A 17,599-nucleotide genomic window follows, 5' to 3' on the forward strand; every position below is an offset into this window, starting at 1 on the left:
CACTTTTCACATTGGACAGAGAAAGCCATTGACCTTTTTTTTTTTAGGTGTCAGAATTTCTCAACCTTTCTATAACTTCAAATTGTGAGGATATAAGTAATTACCGCAGATCAATTCCAGCAATTATTTGAAGTTAAGCCCAATATTCAGAGATTAATTGCGGGAACCGAAAACGTTTGCAGTTCATTTTACAATTATTTAATACCGGTTATTGGTTTTGTTAAGTGGTTATTTTTATATTTTTATATTAAACTGGTATTTGAAGATTCTTTATCTTGTTTGTTTTTTTAATATGCCCTCTAGAGAGGATGTATAACCTCACTTAAACCAGTATGCTGACATTCTCCTGGAATAAACTGGCATGACAGTTTTTATCATATGAAAATATCTGATTTTATGGTCTCCCTGGATAGACCAACATGCTGGACAATCCATAAAAATATGATAAAATTCAGTGGTATTGTTTGTATATTAATGTATAATTACCAACAAGGTAAATAAAATGCATTTATTTTCTGCACCACATTTATTTTCTTTTATTTTCTTATGTTTATGTTAGTACAATACTGTATGCTGTCAAAACATGTTTCCTTTAGAACCACTCCAAGAAGACTATTTTTCAATTTTCATCTAAGAGACATTTCACTGTATTAATTTACTCACCTTTTTTTCTTAACAAGTTTTCTAAAAACCTTTCCTTGTTCTGAATATATTCAATCATTTCTTTTAAAATTATTATCTGAGAAAAAATAATTATATAATAAAAATTGCATAAACAAATTATTCTAAAAAAATGGTGATTAATAATAGATATAAATTATTTAAGAAAAATTATAATAATTTATCAAAAATAACAGTTCTTTTACGTAAACAATCTAGAATCTAATTAATTGTTTTTCTAATTTGTTATTGGTAGTTTTTCTGATTGGTATAGCAGCATTATAATAATATAAACTGAAGATTAAAATGAAAGAAATACAGCTGTATAATATTGTGGTTTGATTATCATTGTGTGTTCCTCTTATTGTATTTGATATATCCCTTTTTCTCTCATATATGTTTGAATCATAGATGATCCTTCTAAACAGGTAAATTTAAAGTGTGAAAATGAGTAAAGATGTAAAAGAAGAGCTGTTCAAAAAGGGACCCAAGCAAAAAAGCATTGGATCTAAAGGTCTCTGTTGTTCATGCTGGTTTTTTAGATAGAAAATTGTAATAGTATTTGTTGATGAAAACACTGGAAAAAACACTTAATATGAAAAGATTACTTCCTAAAAATAGTTTTCAAAATTAATCAGTCAGAATAATCAGAATGCTTAGTTTCTGGATTCAAACATTTTTCGCAAATCGTCTTTGCATGTAGTTTTAGACATAAATGAACACATTTTTGGAACAGTAAGCAGACATTGAATTCATTTTTGTTGACAAAAGCAAGCTGTTAAGCAAGCTGTTATACAAAAGCAAGCTGTTATAGTTCATCAATGTTTTATGGCTTTATGAAACCAAAACTTTTTTTACTCATTTTATTTACCACAATCCAGCACAAAAATACAAAATCACTTGTATAAGGAAGGTGGGACATCAATATCTCATGAAGAACACATTATAACTGAAAGATTACATGTTGCAAAAAACTTATCAATTTAGTCATGCTGCATCTGACAAACCCAGATGGCAGTAAAATATCACCAACAAAGAGCAATAAACTTGAAAATACCCACTTACAGGTTTAGGAGGCACTTCAGAATACATTAATTAAGAACTACTACAAAGCCCATCATCCAACTGTTTATTTCTGAGAAATTCATGTGAAATTAAACCATGCATTTGTCAGATGCATGCACAACTAACAGAGGATTAATTAATTAATTTAACATTTCTGATCCCATGTTACAAAGTCCTTCAAATCAATCTAGACATTAGCATGACATCAAGATATTAATCTTGCAACTGCACATTTAACAATACAGAAGAAACAAACTTTTCTCGTACGAAAATGACCAAAATGCAAGAATTAAAACTATCAGATTACTAAAAAAGTATCAATACATTACTGTACCTAGTTTCGATAATTCATCATTGAAAACGCTCCATGGAACACTTATAAACATACAGTATATAGAATCATAGCTATGTTAAAAATTATTTGTGATAATGACACAAATTACAGTGGGTGATTGGTTAACGAACAGATCGGATAACGAACACTTTCGCGATGGATTTTTTTGTTCGGACAACGAACACATGATCGGATAACGAACACCCCACAGAACAAACACAAGAAGAAGCGACGTAAAATAATGAATACCGATTGGTCTTCCCTTGTCTTCGGGCAACAATTTGAAACTTTTCGGAGGTATGGGAGATGTCGACATCGACGCTCAAGCCGGTATATATCGATCGGATAGTATTCCTTCGAACTTTGAAACTCTCTCTTGTAATTCCAGCCTTTTATTTTTTTGACAAAACAATTCTTTTATGTATTTGCGAGACTGTCGGGTAGGCACTCGTTAAGTTTTGTGTCTGTTTTTTTTTTTTCAAAAGGTGAGAGTATAATAGCAAAGGTAGAGAGTGGGTAGAAGATGCCTAATGTTGCTGGGCAGTATGGCGTGAACAGGTCTACAGTAGGCCGCAGTTCAATCTTATCTAAGAAAAATACTGTATAATCAAAAGACTGAAGCAGCTAAAGGAGTAACAAAAATCACATCTGAGAAATAAAGAACATCGAACAGTTCATAATGGAACCTGAAACGGATCTGACGACAGAAGAACGCCAAGAACTCTTGAATGAAGAACATCAAGAAACTCGGCGAGATGTTTTCTTCTGAAAAAGAGGATTAATACTGATATCTGTTATTAAAGATCCTTTGAAGAAGTGGGATGATGTCAGAACGACGGTCTTAGAATGGCATCCAAACCAGGTTGAGGCTTGGGGATTTCTACAATTGCAATGCCATTAATTACTTACGAAAAATCCTAAAGAAGAGAGAAGAGCAATCGACATTAGACAGATTCTTTAACCCTTTCAAACGGAAAAAACATGACTAATAAAAATGCAAGACTGTGTACTGTACGTATGTATTTTTATTACTACATATAAATAAACGTAGTAAGAAAATAAATATTTTTTTATTTTGGGGTCTCCAGAACGAATTAATTAAATTTCCATTAAAACCTATGGTAAATCGATAATCGGTTAACGAACAATTCGGATAGCGAACAAAGTCTTGGAACGGATTATGTTCGTTAACCGATCACCCACTGTATTATTCTTTGGAATATTAAAGATATATAGACACTTTCCAAACATCTTGTAATATACCACTGTTTTTTTATTACAAACATGGCTTTGAAAAATCTTAATATTACAATGGATGTCTGACAGATACTGGTTAATTTCACAAGTAAACTAACTCAATAACCTAAAACCTGCAATAAGAATGCTCACTTTAAAGCAACAAATGTTTTCTTCCATCTTGAATGAACATCACTTTAAATCTTCATATTTCCATGAGTTTTTAACTGGAACCATCTCCACCCACCAATCAGTGACACATTTCAATCTGCTTATTCCAAAATGTGCAGTTCTATTTTTGAACATTAGCCTGAGGATGTACTGTATATTCTCAGGCTAATGACTGAAGAAAACACGTTTACTGTTTTACTTCTAGTTTTAGGTTATTAAATTAGTTGTCTTGTGTAATCTTAATATTGATATTATTATTTTTGTATTATTAACATTATACAGTATTTTAATAAATTCATAACAGTCAATCAATCTAAATTTTTGTTTAAATAAATAAAACTTTAAAAAATAATAATACAGTAGAGTCCTACAAAGTCAACTTAATATAGACTGAGGTAACAAGTTACCGACAATAACAAGTTTTATAGCATAACTATGATGCTAGTTTAAATAGCAGAATTTTTGTAAATGTGCAATTTCATATACATATTAACTGTGTATCAATAGTGACTATTTCTATTTGTAGTTAAATTTTAAAAAATATTGGCTACTCACTGGCTACTTTCAAGATGCCTCTACAAAATACCACATTTGCATTGTGGTATTTTGTAGAGGCATCTTGGAAAAGGGTTACATTGTATGTTAACATGTGAAATTGATGCTGTTATCAAGTATCATCAGTGAAGAACGTTAACTTATTTGATCCTAGTGTTAAGTTATAGAGGTAAAAATTAGATTATATGTATTTTTGTTGTTTTTGAATGACATGATAAGTTTTATGGAATGTTAAGTTATCGAGAGTTGAGTTTCTAAGACTCTACTGTAATTTAATCATCATTAAATAAAAATGAAATTTCAATATTGAGTATCTTTAAACTAAAAGTATTATAATCCAATATAAAATTTTAAGTACTTTTGTTGCCCTTTTTCCTTCCAAAACATTTTCATTTTGTAAAATCTCTTTCAAATCTAAGTAACATCTAGCCAAACTTGCTCTCCATTTAGCATCTGAGATTCTATGTCGAAGTTTGCTTTTGTCTACTTCCATATTTTTCCAATGATTGTTGTTACAATTTTCCTGTGAGTAAACAATTATTTCTATTAAAATAAATCTATTACAGTCTATTATAAAAACTAAGTTACATCATTATAGTACAACATTTTATAACTTAAGATTACTCAATTCAATGCAGTACACGCTGCAGACCATAAAATAAAGTTTTAATGTTCATAATGTATATTCATAATGTATGTGAAATTTGACCTTTATTATAAATGCAAACTAGTACAACTATAAGAAAATATAACTTTATAATTAGACTAAATCAGATAATCCTAACCTTTTTTATTTTGTTCAAGAAACCTAACTTTAATAATCTCTGGATTTCTGGTACAACCTTTTGTCAGAATTGGAATGGAATATGATGAATACATTGTGCAATGAACATAACAGATTGGTCTATGTGAAGATGCAATTGAAAATCTTTTTATTTTCCTAATCCTTTAAAACACTCCAGAAATTCTTTAAAAAATTTTGTAGCATATCCAAAAACAGTTACCATATATCTCAGCAGATAAGACAACCTTCAGATAAGACGAGGTATAAATTTTTGTTGAAGTTTTATAGTTTTAGCATATATCTGTCCTATAAGATAACCCTTAAACTATCAACGGTCTATAAATTTAGTTTAGATCAGCGATAATCATCTGAATAATAATATTGTATGGTGTATATGGAATTATGTTCTATTTGTAATTTTTCGAATGAACAAATTTTGTTTTCTTGCATCTGGCAGCACTGCCTTGCGAATGTTGCAAAAATTCACACTAATTTGGCATTTGGGTAATGACCTTCACTATTCACAAGCATGTCTTATGGGCTATTCTATTTTGTGGACATACCTTACTCTCTACTAGTAAATAATTACAGTTTGTCCATTTTTTTAATAATGGTTTTAATTTATATAAATTTCAATCCATTTTTTTGTATTTGTCCTATAAGACAACCCCAGATTTCAAGGAATTTTTTTTATGTCTTATCTGCCGAGATATACGGTACTTAAAATTTAATAATTCCTAGTCTCTCCATTTAGTAGATTTCAAGTTACTCCCTCTGCTATATAGAAATTAGCCTTGATTGATATATGTTTATATCTAACAGTGGTAGATAGTATTTCATAGATCCAAATCTAAACAGTTTTCTGTTCGTTGGATGTAAATTAACTTTAGAACTAATACACTTATAGTCTTCCTAATGTAATGTATTAACAGATACTCCAGTATCTATCAATGCTTCTATATTGGTATCTGAGAGTGAAACATTTATTGGTAGGCGGCCTTTGTTCACATAAAGTAAAGATATCTATGACATTTGTTCACATTTTTAGATTGGAGCAATGGCAAACAGAAACTATCAAAAAGGGGGAGCACAAGCTAAAAAACAAGGGCATCATACATTATGCAAGGAGCTTCAAACCCTATGATTCAATGTCAGATCAGTGCTCCCACAACGTGTTGCTGGTTGAATTCAGGGTTAACTTGGCCTTGAACACAATAAATGTATTAATAGTTTTGATTAACATACAAAGAAGTTGTATGGGACAATGGACAAATATCTTCCATTAGTGTCTTTTATATTTGCAGAATAGGCTTGTTAGAAGCCATAAATTTTTTATTTGTTGATAATGAAATTTCAGGACCTCTTTGGGATTAGGAAAAGGGCAACCGAGACAAAAAAGAGGCACATGCCACAATGTATGGGCACCCCTGGATTGGAGCATTGTTTAGAATAACAAACTGAGGAGAAATGCCCCTTTTAATAAAAAAAATGGCATTCTTAATTTTTAGCAATGATACATTGATTATCCATGTGTGTCTTACTCCACACCAATTACAGTAGTCACCACTGAACTTAGACCAGGCCTCAGTTAACATGCCATCTAATAGATAGGTTTAAAAAAAGTAGCTTTGATTCATTGCATGAATGTTTTACATAATTTAAAACAAATATACAGTAATTAATCTTTATTTTTGCTAAATATAAACTTGATATCTTGCAAGTTTAATAAAATGCAGCCAGTCAAACTAGAGCCACAGGCATCAAAAAACAGACTGCTGCATCACCCCTGTCAATGAACATAGACCACTGCATGTTTAATATTTTGTTGCACCATCTTTTGCAGTCAAAACACCTTTCATATGTTTCGGCATGCTGTTGACTAGGTATTCATATTTATCTGCCATTATGGAATTCCAGATAGTTAAAGGACTAAAAGCTTCCATCCCAACTGTCCGAGAGTATTTTTTGCAGATGTCTCTTTACAGATTGTTCCGTACATTCTCAATTGGTGAAAGATCTGAACTGTTGGATGGCCAAGGAAGGACTTCTAAGTTCTTTTCTGTGAACCACTGTTTTGTTTTTCTACTTATATGACATGTGGCTCTATCCTGCTGGAAAGCTAATGCATGACTGACCGGAGACAAAGGAACAAGACAAAGATCAGAGGTGCAGGGTCGCCTAACTAGATCAAGAGATAGTTCGGTGTGTGTTATCCCCTGGAGGTTTACATACATAACAAAGGGGCAAGTGCCCCATTTTTCTATGGACACCCAAGATAGCTTGGTTCAAACTAATACCTTAGTTTTGTTGATTATGAATTTTATTATTATTTATAACAATTGTATTGAGGGATGATACTTCGTTTCTGTTCAGTTTGCTTTGTTGATTTGGTTTCAAATATTTCCAATTGACTCTTGCTAGCTAATCAAAAATCTTACTGGAACTAAATCAAATAATATAAGTAAACAACGTTTAATTCTCTAATAATGTTTTCGACCGATTTTAGCGGCCTTCATCAGTTACTCATACCTACATCAGTTACGTTATTAGAGAATTAAAGTAACTGATAAAGGCCGCTAAAATCGGTCAAAAACATTATTACAGAATTAAATGTTTTTGCTGGACTGTTAAAAAGGCGTTGTTTACTTATACTCTTGCTAGCATCAAAACTTCTCCTTATATGAAATGTTGTATCTAAAGTTAATCCTAATTCTTGAAGAAGTCACAAAGGACTAGTCTTTTACATTTGCTGACAATCTGTACTGTAATCATAATCATATCATTTTGTAGATTGCTGAAATTACAATTCTTGCTGGCCATCACAGTTAGGTTGCAAAAATGACAATATTTTCTTCTGGTATTTGAGACAACTGCTAGAACTGATATCATTTGCAAACCACATTAACTGATGGTGAGAATTGTACATCTAAACTGCAATTGTCTTGTTATAAATTGTCCAGGTTAGCTAGTCCTTCCACTATGTCAAGAAATACTTCTCCATCTGAATACAAAAAAATTGCATGTTTACAACTAGATATAGTTATACACATTTAAGGAATATAGTGAATAGTCAGATACTGTTCCAGACTCTCTTTCACCAACCCAAGCATGATGCCATTGATAATCTTGACAGATCAAAGACTGGTAAACTTCAAAGACTATCCATTTTCAAGATGCATTAATATATTTGATTTTTACCTCATTGCCAATTTTATAATTGAAAGCAGATTCAGACGATAGATACACAAGTCTGAAACCAAAAACACTTTATTCTTCATAGCCTCAAATGGTGACTAGATAATAAATAATGTAATAATTATTTATTATGACATCATCACAATGCTAGACTACAATTTTTAATCTTATTTTTAATAGATTTTTAACTTAAAATATGCTCTCCATTGCAAATTAATAGTGGCTTGCCCCTGTACATCATACTTTTCCATTAGCAATAGAGTCATGTAGATCATCTATCTAACTCGTTTCAGGGAAAAATTTTTGAATTGTTTCCATATATCTAACTTTGTTCTCAAGATTAAGGAAAGACAGACGGAAGGACAGATGACAGTGGGTAATTATAGGTCTTGTGGAATCTGCGAATATCTGAGGGATGATATCCGCAGGGGGTGAATGAAAAATGATTGCCACAAAAAGGAGGAGACCAGTACGATATATTATTTAACAAACTTTATGCACCAAATATATATTTATAATTGAATCACAATACGATAGGTCGGCTTAAGCCAGGCACGTGGCAGCTTACACAAAGCACAAAGGGTCTACACAAGACAATCGAAGGACACACCTTCACTGTTGCACGCCNAGCCAAATTATTTTTAAAGTGGCTCAAAAAGTAGTAAGTCACCCAAATGTAATAGAGTCCTACAAATATCTCAATCTGCTACTGATAGCCCAAACTTGCAGTCACGAAACCCAGCTGTATTTTATGAGATAAGAGAGTAAAGGGTAGTTTATGGGTTAGGTGATACCTGAAAATGTGTTACTTTACAGGCAAAGCCATATTGACCAGATTAGAGTTGTTCTTTGTCTATTGTTCTCTTATGATATAGAGTTACTTCAATCTTGTGGAATCTGCGAATATCTGAGGTATGATATCCGCAGAGGTGAATGAAAAATGATTGCCACAAAGAGGAGGAGACCAGTACTATATATTACTTAATAAACTTTATGCACCAAATATATATTTATAATTGAATCACGATACGATAGGTTGGCTTAAGCCTGGCACGTGACAGCTTACACAAAGCACAAAGGGTCTACACAAGACAATCGAAGGACACACCTTCACTGTTGCACGCCAGGAACCAGAATGAATGAACCGGTTCCCCACCATATATAACTCCTCCACCACTCTCACCGTGCTGCCACACAAAAACCGCCCAAAACACAAATAAAACCGCGCGTACAGCAATCGCGATGATCATTTACATTAATAAAATATATACATATATACACAAAGATGATTATAGGTAAAAGAAAACAATTTTTTTTTTTTTTACAGCAGAGACCGACAATATACACGCGGATGACACAGTCTACAATTGCAGCCCAACAAGCTGTTTTCCCAAATGTTAGAGAAATGTTAATTGTTAACACTTCTATTCAAACTCAGCAGTATGCTATTGTAATCACTTAAAATTACCATTGTCATTATATTCATACTAATAAAGTTTTGTTTGATTCTAACACTTCTTTGCTGGTGCATAACTTTTTGTCAATGAGTGTATTAGAGTTGACAATCTGCCTAGTTTGACCAGGAGTTCACTGGAATGGAACATCAATATTTAATTTCCTCATTTCCTAAAAAAAACTGATTTTCTTTTGCATTATATGGAAAAATATATATATATATATATAATATAGTATTCTGCTACATTGTAGTTTTTATTTCTTTCCAACTAAATTATATTAGAAAATTAGTATGATTTTCAATAGTGTATTAATAATTATAAACAGTTCATATTTTTAAATTAGTACAATGGAGTGAATTTTTAAGCTTAAATCAACAATTAAAAGAATTTAAATGAAGATAGACATCAACGATTTTTGTTCTTTGAAAAATTTACATGATCAAGTGAAACACTGTGAAAGAATTGACATTTGCTGGATTTTTTTTAAATACAGAAAAAAAAATGAATTGGCCAAGAACTAAAAAAATATGTGTTTTGTATTATTTCTTCCAGCATCTAATGCAATTTATGAATGAATATCTAGTTTTCCAGGGCAAATTTGGATGAATGACAAACAAATTAACTATTGAACTGGTAAATTTCTAATTGTAAAAAATTGGCAGATTCTTTACAATTTTGATATGAGCTATGGAAGATTTTACAAATTTATAAATGAAAATGAAAAACTTTTAAAAACAACATGAAGTTGGGAGAAATACAAATTTAAGTAAAAAATAACTTTCTTTCTGTTTACTTAATCATTATAAGAAATTTGTCATTTAGTGTGATAATTTTTTGTTCCTATGTTGTTTATTGCAATATATGTATCTGCATAATTCTGTTTATTTTTCAGTTGTTTAACATAATTGTTACTATTTCAATAGTGCCTACCTATGGCCGAGTGAATAAAACAACTGAACACTGATAATTGGTTATGGGTTCATACCTAGCCAACAGGCTGGTCCATGGAGTTTACCGGGTTTTCTTCATATGTCTAACACCTAAATAGGGGCCAGTTTTCCATAGAAAGTCCTATCAGGGAGCATTTTCTCCTTGGCAAATCATCTATGTGTTGCATTGCTTATATCAGGGGTCGCCAAACTTTTTTAACCGTCAACCTCCAACCACTTTCCAAAGCCTCACATTGACCCCCACCATAAAGTTTTATTACAAGTGTATGTGTTTGAGCAATAAAAAAAAAAAAAAATGTTGTGGTCTCTGTGTAAGGAAAAAAAAAAAACAAAACAAAAGGTTGTGACCCCTTAGCCACGTCAACCCCTCAATCGACCCCCTATCCGCATCGACCTCCCAACGATGTTGCATCGACCCCTGGGGGTCGATATCGACCACTTTGGTGACCCCTGGCTTATATCATTATTCTTTTCCAATATGTATATAAAAATTTTTTAGTATAATTTTTTCAGTCACTTGGTCTCCCACAATATTCTTAGGCAAAGTTGGCAACATAAGTTATGTGGTGAATTTGCTTTTAAAATTTTTTCCTAGAATCATCCAGAATTTTCTATTTGTGGAGTGGTTAACCCTGGAATCAGAAGTTGACAACTGTAGTGTCATATAGCACCAATGTTAACAAACTACCTATATTGATACATGTTGGATGTTCTCTTTTTGGAAGTTTAGAAAATGGTTACCCTAGGTATTCACTGATATATTACAAATCTTGAGGGCTCCAGATAAAATAAATTTTGGAAACTTATTCCATCATACATTTTAAACTTAAAAACTTAAACTTAAGGTCAAATAATAATGTTACTTAAAAGTCTGTAACAGGTGGAACATAGATAAATTAATTAAACACTACATATTTTGTATTTAATTCAAATACATATTATTTGCTGGAAGATTGTATGCATGGTATTTAGTGTTTAAAAATAATGGTATTATTTAACATTGAACATTGTAACAACATGTCATTGTATTGCAGGTGGGTAAGAACTTTCAGGTGTCCCTTCAAACTGGGAGCCTCATGCAAATGTCTTTCTTTGTCTGAATAATGCATCATTGGCATTGGTAAAATTCTGTATGATATTCAGGAGCACCCATACATTAGAGCACTTGGGGCCTATGCCCCCTTTACATGTGTGTTACCCTCTTCCTAATCTTCAAGGTTGCCCCAAATTCTATTATCAACAAACAATGGAAAATTCATAAATATAAGTTTTAGCCTATATTACAAATATAAAAGAAAACTAATGAATGATATTTGTCTATTGTCCCATGCATGCATACTTGCCAACCTTTAGAATGGGGAATAGCTAGGGTGTTGGTTGAAAAACACTGACAGCATAAAAAGCAAAAAATTTTTTTATTAATATTGATATTGCACATATTAAATATAATGCTTACATTAAATATAAGCATTGTGGAATATCAATTTAAAAAACAAAATTTAATTGAAAAATAAATTACACCGATATAAATCCAGCAAAATTTAATAAAATAAAAACATTTTCAATCGTTTTCCAACAAAATTTAATGTTATCTCTTCATATACTATCTTATAAAGCTATTGCCATAAACACTGTCAAGAGTTTGGCAATAGCTTTAGGCCTATACTCTTTAACATCACAATTTAAAAAAGGTCAAATATTTTTTTGAGGCATATCATAAATCTACGCCTAGATTTATGATGTGTTTCATCTCAATGTGTCATATTGTATGATGAGGGCCTCCTTTGTGCAATGTTTTGTTTTGTCAATAATTTATTTTGTTACGGTTCAATGTACCCATGACAGTTGCTATCATTCATTTATTGACTTTCATTGCAATTATTGAAGACAATAATTTTTCTGTGTTTGGTTAGCACAANTACACTTTTTTAGTTTTGTGCATACCACTTTTTATTTTAACACACATTATACTATCCTCAGGTGCATGTATATTGATCTGATAGCACTATTTGCTCATTCCTCCTCCCGTGTTTAAATATGTGTATATATATCTTATGTGTAATACCAGCTTAATGGTCACTATCTCAGGTAATTGTATTTTATCATATAAATCACTGTACGCGTATACTAATTTTTTAAATGAATTCTGTAAATTTTGATACCTGTAACCAATTTGATAATTATGTAATAATAATAGGACTGAAGAGGGGCATTAAGCCCGAAATGCATATCCGTCCAAGTCAATAAAGCAACCTTTTTCCTCTTAAAGTGTTCCTGTATGATACGTTCTCAACAGCAACATTGTGCTAACCAAACACATATAATAGAGAACAACAAGCAACCTTGATTCAATAATTTTTCTGTTTATTTATTTCCTATCTCTGTCTTTTTCTTACCAAACTGAATACCTTTTCTCTTTGCCACACAGTAATGCAGGGGAGGCCCTGCAATGCTGTATGGTAAAACCATCATCAGCCTTACTGTTTTGCAAAAATTACAAATCTTTGTAAAATAGTAAGGTTGATGATGGTTCTTTTCTTGAGACAGTTCATACCATACAGCCTGTATATTCTTAAGTGATGAATCAGATGTTTCTTCTTTTTGGGCAAAGAAACTGTACCACTGCTCAATTATTTGGTATAATTGTAAAAATAACTTGTTTCCTTCCACTGATGAGTCAACTATAATTAATTTAACCACAACATGATAACACTAAATTTTCTAGAATTGAAGATGCAATTTATTTTATCTGCCATTTAAAATTATCAAATTTGAGCTAAAATTCTTACACATATACCAACATACATATATAATATTATTAATCTTGGTTCTTTCTCAATTAAAGGAATCTGAGAATGTCATTCTGGTTCACTTCAGTCGTTCATAATAACATACATACAATGTCTTTGGCACGTTTACTGGTGTTAGACTCATTAAATGAAGTGTTTAAATGATATCATCAAATTCTTTAAAAACGCTAACAAAAGAGAGAAGCAGCCCGTCCACTGATGGTGCATACAAAATGCTGATGGTTGGCAACTATGCATATGTTGACAAAAACAACATTACTTATTTTCAAGTCCAAGTTAGCCTGATTGCAACCAGTGCCACCTTACAGGTGCACTGATCTGCCGTTGAATCGTAGTTTGTAGATTCTTGAATAATGTATGATGCCCTTTTTTATAGCTTCTGTCCCCCTTTTGTATAGTCTGAAGGCACCAAGGATGATATTCCATATATACTGTATATAGGTCCAAATATGTGGGGGCTGGCCATATGAAATTTTTCGGGTTTTCTTCACGTGTCTAACACCTAAATATGAACCAGTTTCCCCGTATAAAGCCCTCCCAGGAGGCATTTTCCTTTGGCAAATCGTCCATGTCTGTGTAAATTACATTTTGTGTGGAAGCTACAGCAATATTTTAAAATATATTTCATTTAAACAACATTATTATATGCCATTATAAATAATGCAAGGCTAATTAATATTGTTTTAATTTGTTAAAAATATAATTTGCTTTTTAAATGAAATAAATGGATACAAACCATTTTAACACTTTTAAATGCCGCCAGATGACCTGTTACATTTAGCGCGAAATGTAATCATCCAATTAAAATTTCCAATTTATTACGTCTTTAATTGTCTATCTGGTGATAATTAACCAAAAGAAAAATTATGAATATAATCTAATTAAGCTTTTATATTAATAAATTTTATTACTAATTTTTATTGAAATATATTGTAAAGTATAATAAATATAATACAATTATTANCCCGCCCCGGGCGACACTTTTTAGGGGCAGCAAAATTTCACAATAAGTAATAATAATATCTTGTAAAAACTTGAACCACTTTATTTCATATTTTCGTCGCACCTACGATTCGGACCGATTGATATGAACACGGAATAGTGTTACCATCCGGACAGTCCGGGTATCGACTCATCGTCCGGGTGGACTATTAATTAATTTCACCTGGAGATTTCGTGCGCAACCTGTCGACCTTTTTTTTTTTATTTTTTGCTTGTACGATTCATTTGTATTCATATACACCTCCAATATCCAATAGAGCTAAGTCATCTAGGTTACTTATGTTACTTCTACCCAAGTCTCCCTAGTCGCTAACTGTAAATGATTTAGAACCGGCATACACTGCACATTATTCTTCGCATTGCAAAATGACATACGCAATGACATGCGTCAGGAACTTCTGTTCGAACAAACCTCACCTTCCGTCCGGGTCAGCGATTTTAAGAAGGTGGCAACACTAGCACGGAATTTTTCATTACTTATTCTGTGACGAAACTGAATTTTAGTCTTTTAAATTGAGATACAGTACCTAAACAAGGGGACGGCAAAATTTTCCTTTGCCCCGGGTGGCTGACACCCACGCTACGCCACTGCGAATAATATACGCTAGAGAGAGTGAAATTCCGTTACATTGTTTTATAATTTAAATTAAAATACTGTTTAATGCATTTTTTAAATTTTTTTCCAAAAATAAAAACTATTATTTATTATATTTTTATTATTATAAGTAATGAAAATACAATACTCAAATCATAAGAAAACTTAAAACAGAAGCTTCAATTTAATTACTTTGAGGAATATATACGCATTTCAAGTTGTTAAGATATTAAATTGCGGATATTAACATTACAGGATGTATGAATGAACTACTTCAACTTCCGTTAAGAATGACAAAGTCGCTGTTAATTCAATATCAAGACTTTAAAACAATTATAATGTCTTATAGAGCATTAAATTAGTTTTAATTCGTGATTCTTCTACACTAAATTTCAAAATTTGGGCAAGTTTTGCACCCTCTCTAGTCATGTGATAAGTTTGTCATTCGGGTCGACCTCTCTGTCTTTTTTTATACTATTTCAAACTTTCATCAAATTACTGTTTTCATAATATCAGTTAAAGGTTTTTAATCATCTGCCATCTTTACACTATTTCGAACAAATCAAATTTCCAATTTTAGACTATTAGCTATTTTTACTCCCTCTTATCCAATGAGATTCCAGAACTTATTTCACGCTACTTCCGTCTTAATGTCAAAGATGGTGATGTCATTTCCATGGAGAGATTGAAAATTTTCAAAATTTGTCATTTTAAATAAGTAATATAATAAAGTGTACTTCTCTAATTACTTACTTTTTAATTTATTAACGAATACTTTTGTAAAAGTTACTTTTTCCATAGTGTAAAATGAAAATTGAAAACAAAAATAAAAAAAAATCAATATTGTTAAGCTTTATGTAGGAAAATATGAGAAGTTTGGTTCAAGTAGCAGAGTGGCGCAGTGGAAGCGTGCTGGGCCCATAACCCAGAGGTCCGTGGATCGAAACCACGCTCTGCTAAAAAATTTTTTTCCTTCCAATTCCGTTCTTAAAAAATAATTCAATGATATTTTTCGTTATAAAACTTAATATGTTCAAAACTTTTTTTTCTTCTAAAATTTTACTGTTCTACGAATTTAAAAAGTTATTTTTTCTTTTAACTTCATCCATTTTTATAAACTTAAATTGTAAATTAAAAAAGCATTTTGAACACACAAAACAATAGGCGCGTTGTCTGGTAAAGCGACTTTAATAGGCCTACAGCTGGGTAAACAAACCAATAGTCCGTTTCAATTGAAACGGTCATTGGTTTGGCTTTAATACAGCTGAATATTTAATTATCCAGCTGTATTAAAGCCGCTTTACCAAGAAACGCGCTCAATATAATAAATTTTGATTAAAAATAAACAACAGAAGTGTATTTGCTTAATTTGAAAATTAATTTTTATCAAATAAGAGATATTTAAAGTATACAATGTTATTTTTTCATACTAAATTTATTGACAAATTTATATCCCACGCGTAGAAAATTGTAGACAATCAAAATTCCCAGAATGTTTTCCAATTTCGAACGAAAATAACTGCAGAAAATACTTACATAGGCTAAATGTACGATAATATGCATGAATTTTAAAATAAAAATGTACTCCAAAATTAGAAAATATAAAACTAATTTTCATCTATAAATAAAAAATTTTATTAAAGGTAAAGTTACAGTCTATTCTGTATGACCATCTCTATATAGGCCTATATATATATATAAATTCATCGTAGTTATTATTACAAAATTTATTAATTAGCTATTCTTTTTAGCTAATTACTTTTTGATTTTGGATGCTATTATTTGTATTTTTTAAGGCCAATTGGTTCGTTTAAATTCAACCAATAATGTTTTACACTGACGGAAATAAATTTTGAGTAATTTTTAATCGATAAAACAGCAGTTCAACAAGTATCTGCGGCATTACGTCGAAGAATATTTTAATAAACGAATATAAATAAACGAATAATCAGTGGCGTAGCGTAGTGGGTGCGGCAAGGCGGCCCGCCCCGGGCGACACTTTTTAGGGGCAGCAAAATTTCACAATAAGTAATAATAATATCTTGTAAAAACTTGAACCACTTTATTTCATATTTTCGTCGCACCTACGATTCGGACCGATTGATATGAACACGGAATAGTGTTACCATCCGGACAGTCCGGGTATCGACTCATCGTCCGGGTGGACTATTAATTAATTTCACCTGGAGATTTCGTGCGCAACCTGTCGACCTTTTTTTTTTTATTTTTTGCTTGTACGATTCATTTGTATTCATATACACCTCCAATATCCAATAGAGCTAAGTCATCTAGGTTACTTATGTTACTTCTACCCAAGTCTCCCTAGTCGCTAACTGTAAATGATTTAGAACCGGCATACACTGCACATTATTCTTCGCATTGCAAAATGACATACGCAATGACATGCGTCAGGAACTTCTGTTCGAACAAACCTCACCTTCCGTCCGGGTCAGCGATTTTAAGAAGGTGGCAACACTAGCACGGAATTTTTCATTACTTATTCTGTGACGAAACTGAATTTTAGTCTTTTAAATTGAGATACAGTACCTAAACAAGGGGACGGCAAAATTTTCCTTTGCCCCGGGTGGCTGACACCCACGCTACGCCACTGCGAATAATATACGCTAGAGAGAGTGAAATTCCGTTACATTGTTTTATAATTTAAATTAAAATACTGTTTAATGCATTTTTTAAATTTTTTTCCAAAAATAAAAACTATTATTTATTTATATTATTATTTATTTANTGATGGTGAGAATTGTACATCTAAACTGCAATTGTCTTG

General features: G+C 31.7%; 1 long non-coding RNA gene and 1 other non-coding gene across 2 annotated transcripts; one reads left to right on the forward strand and one right to left on the reverse strand.

The window, feature by feature from the left end:
* Positions 1-291: 291 nt before the first annotated feature.
* On the reverse strand, positions 292-14,064 carry LOC111616104. Its single transcript, XR_002755189.1, has 3 exons — positions 13,954-14,064; positions 4,380-4,544; positions 292-739 (listed from the first exon to the last, which is right to left on the reverse strand). It is a non-coding gene; the product is annotated as an uncharacterized LOC111616104 (long non-coding RNA).
* A 1,637-nt stretch (positions 14,065-15,701) lies between these two features.
* Positions 15,702-15,773, forward strand: Trnam-cau. The gene has a single exon. It is a non-coding gene; the product is annotated as a tRNA-Met (tRNA).
* Positions 15,774-17,599: the final 1,826 nt, after the last annotated feature.

Source organism: Centruroides sculpturatus, unplaced genomic scaffold (genome assembly GCF_000671375.1).
Source record: "Centruroides sculpturatus isolate CEXI.00-Female unplaced genomic scaffold, Cexi_2.0 scaffold1524, whole genome shotgun sequence".
In the NCBI taxonomy this organism is placed as follows: domain Eukaryota; kingdom Metazoa; phylum Arthropoda; class Arachnida; order Scorpiones; family Buthidae; genus Centruroides; species Centruroides sculpturatus.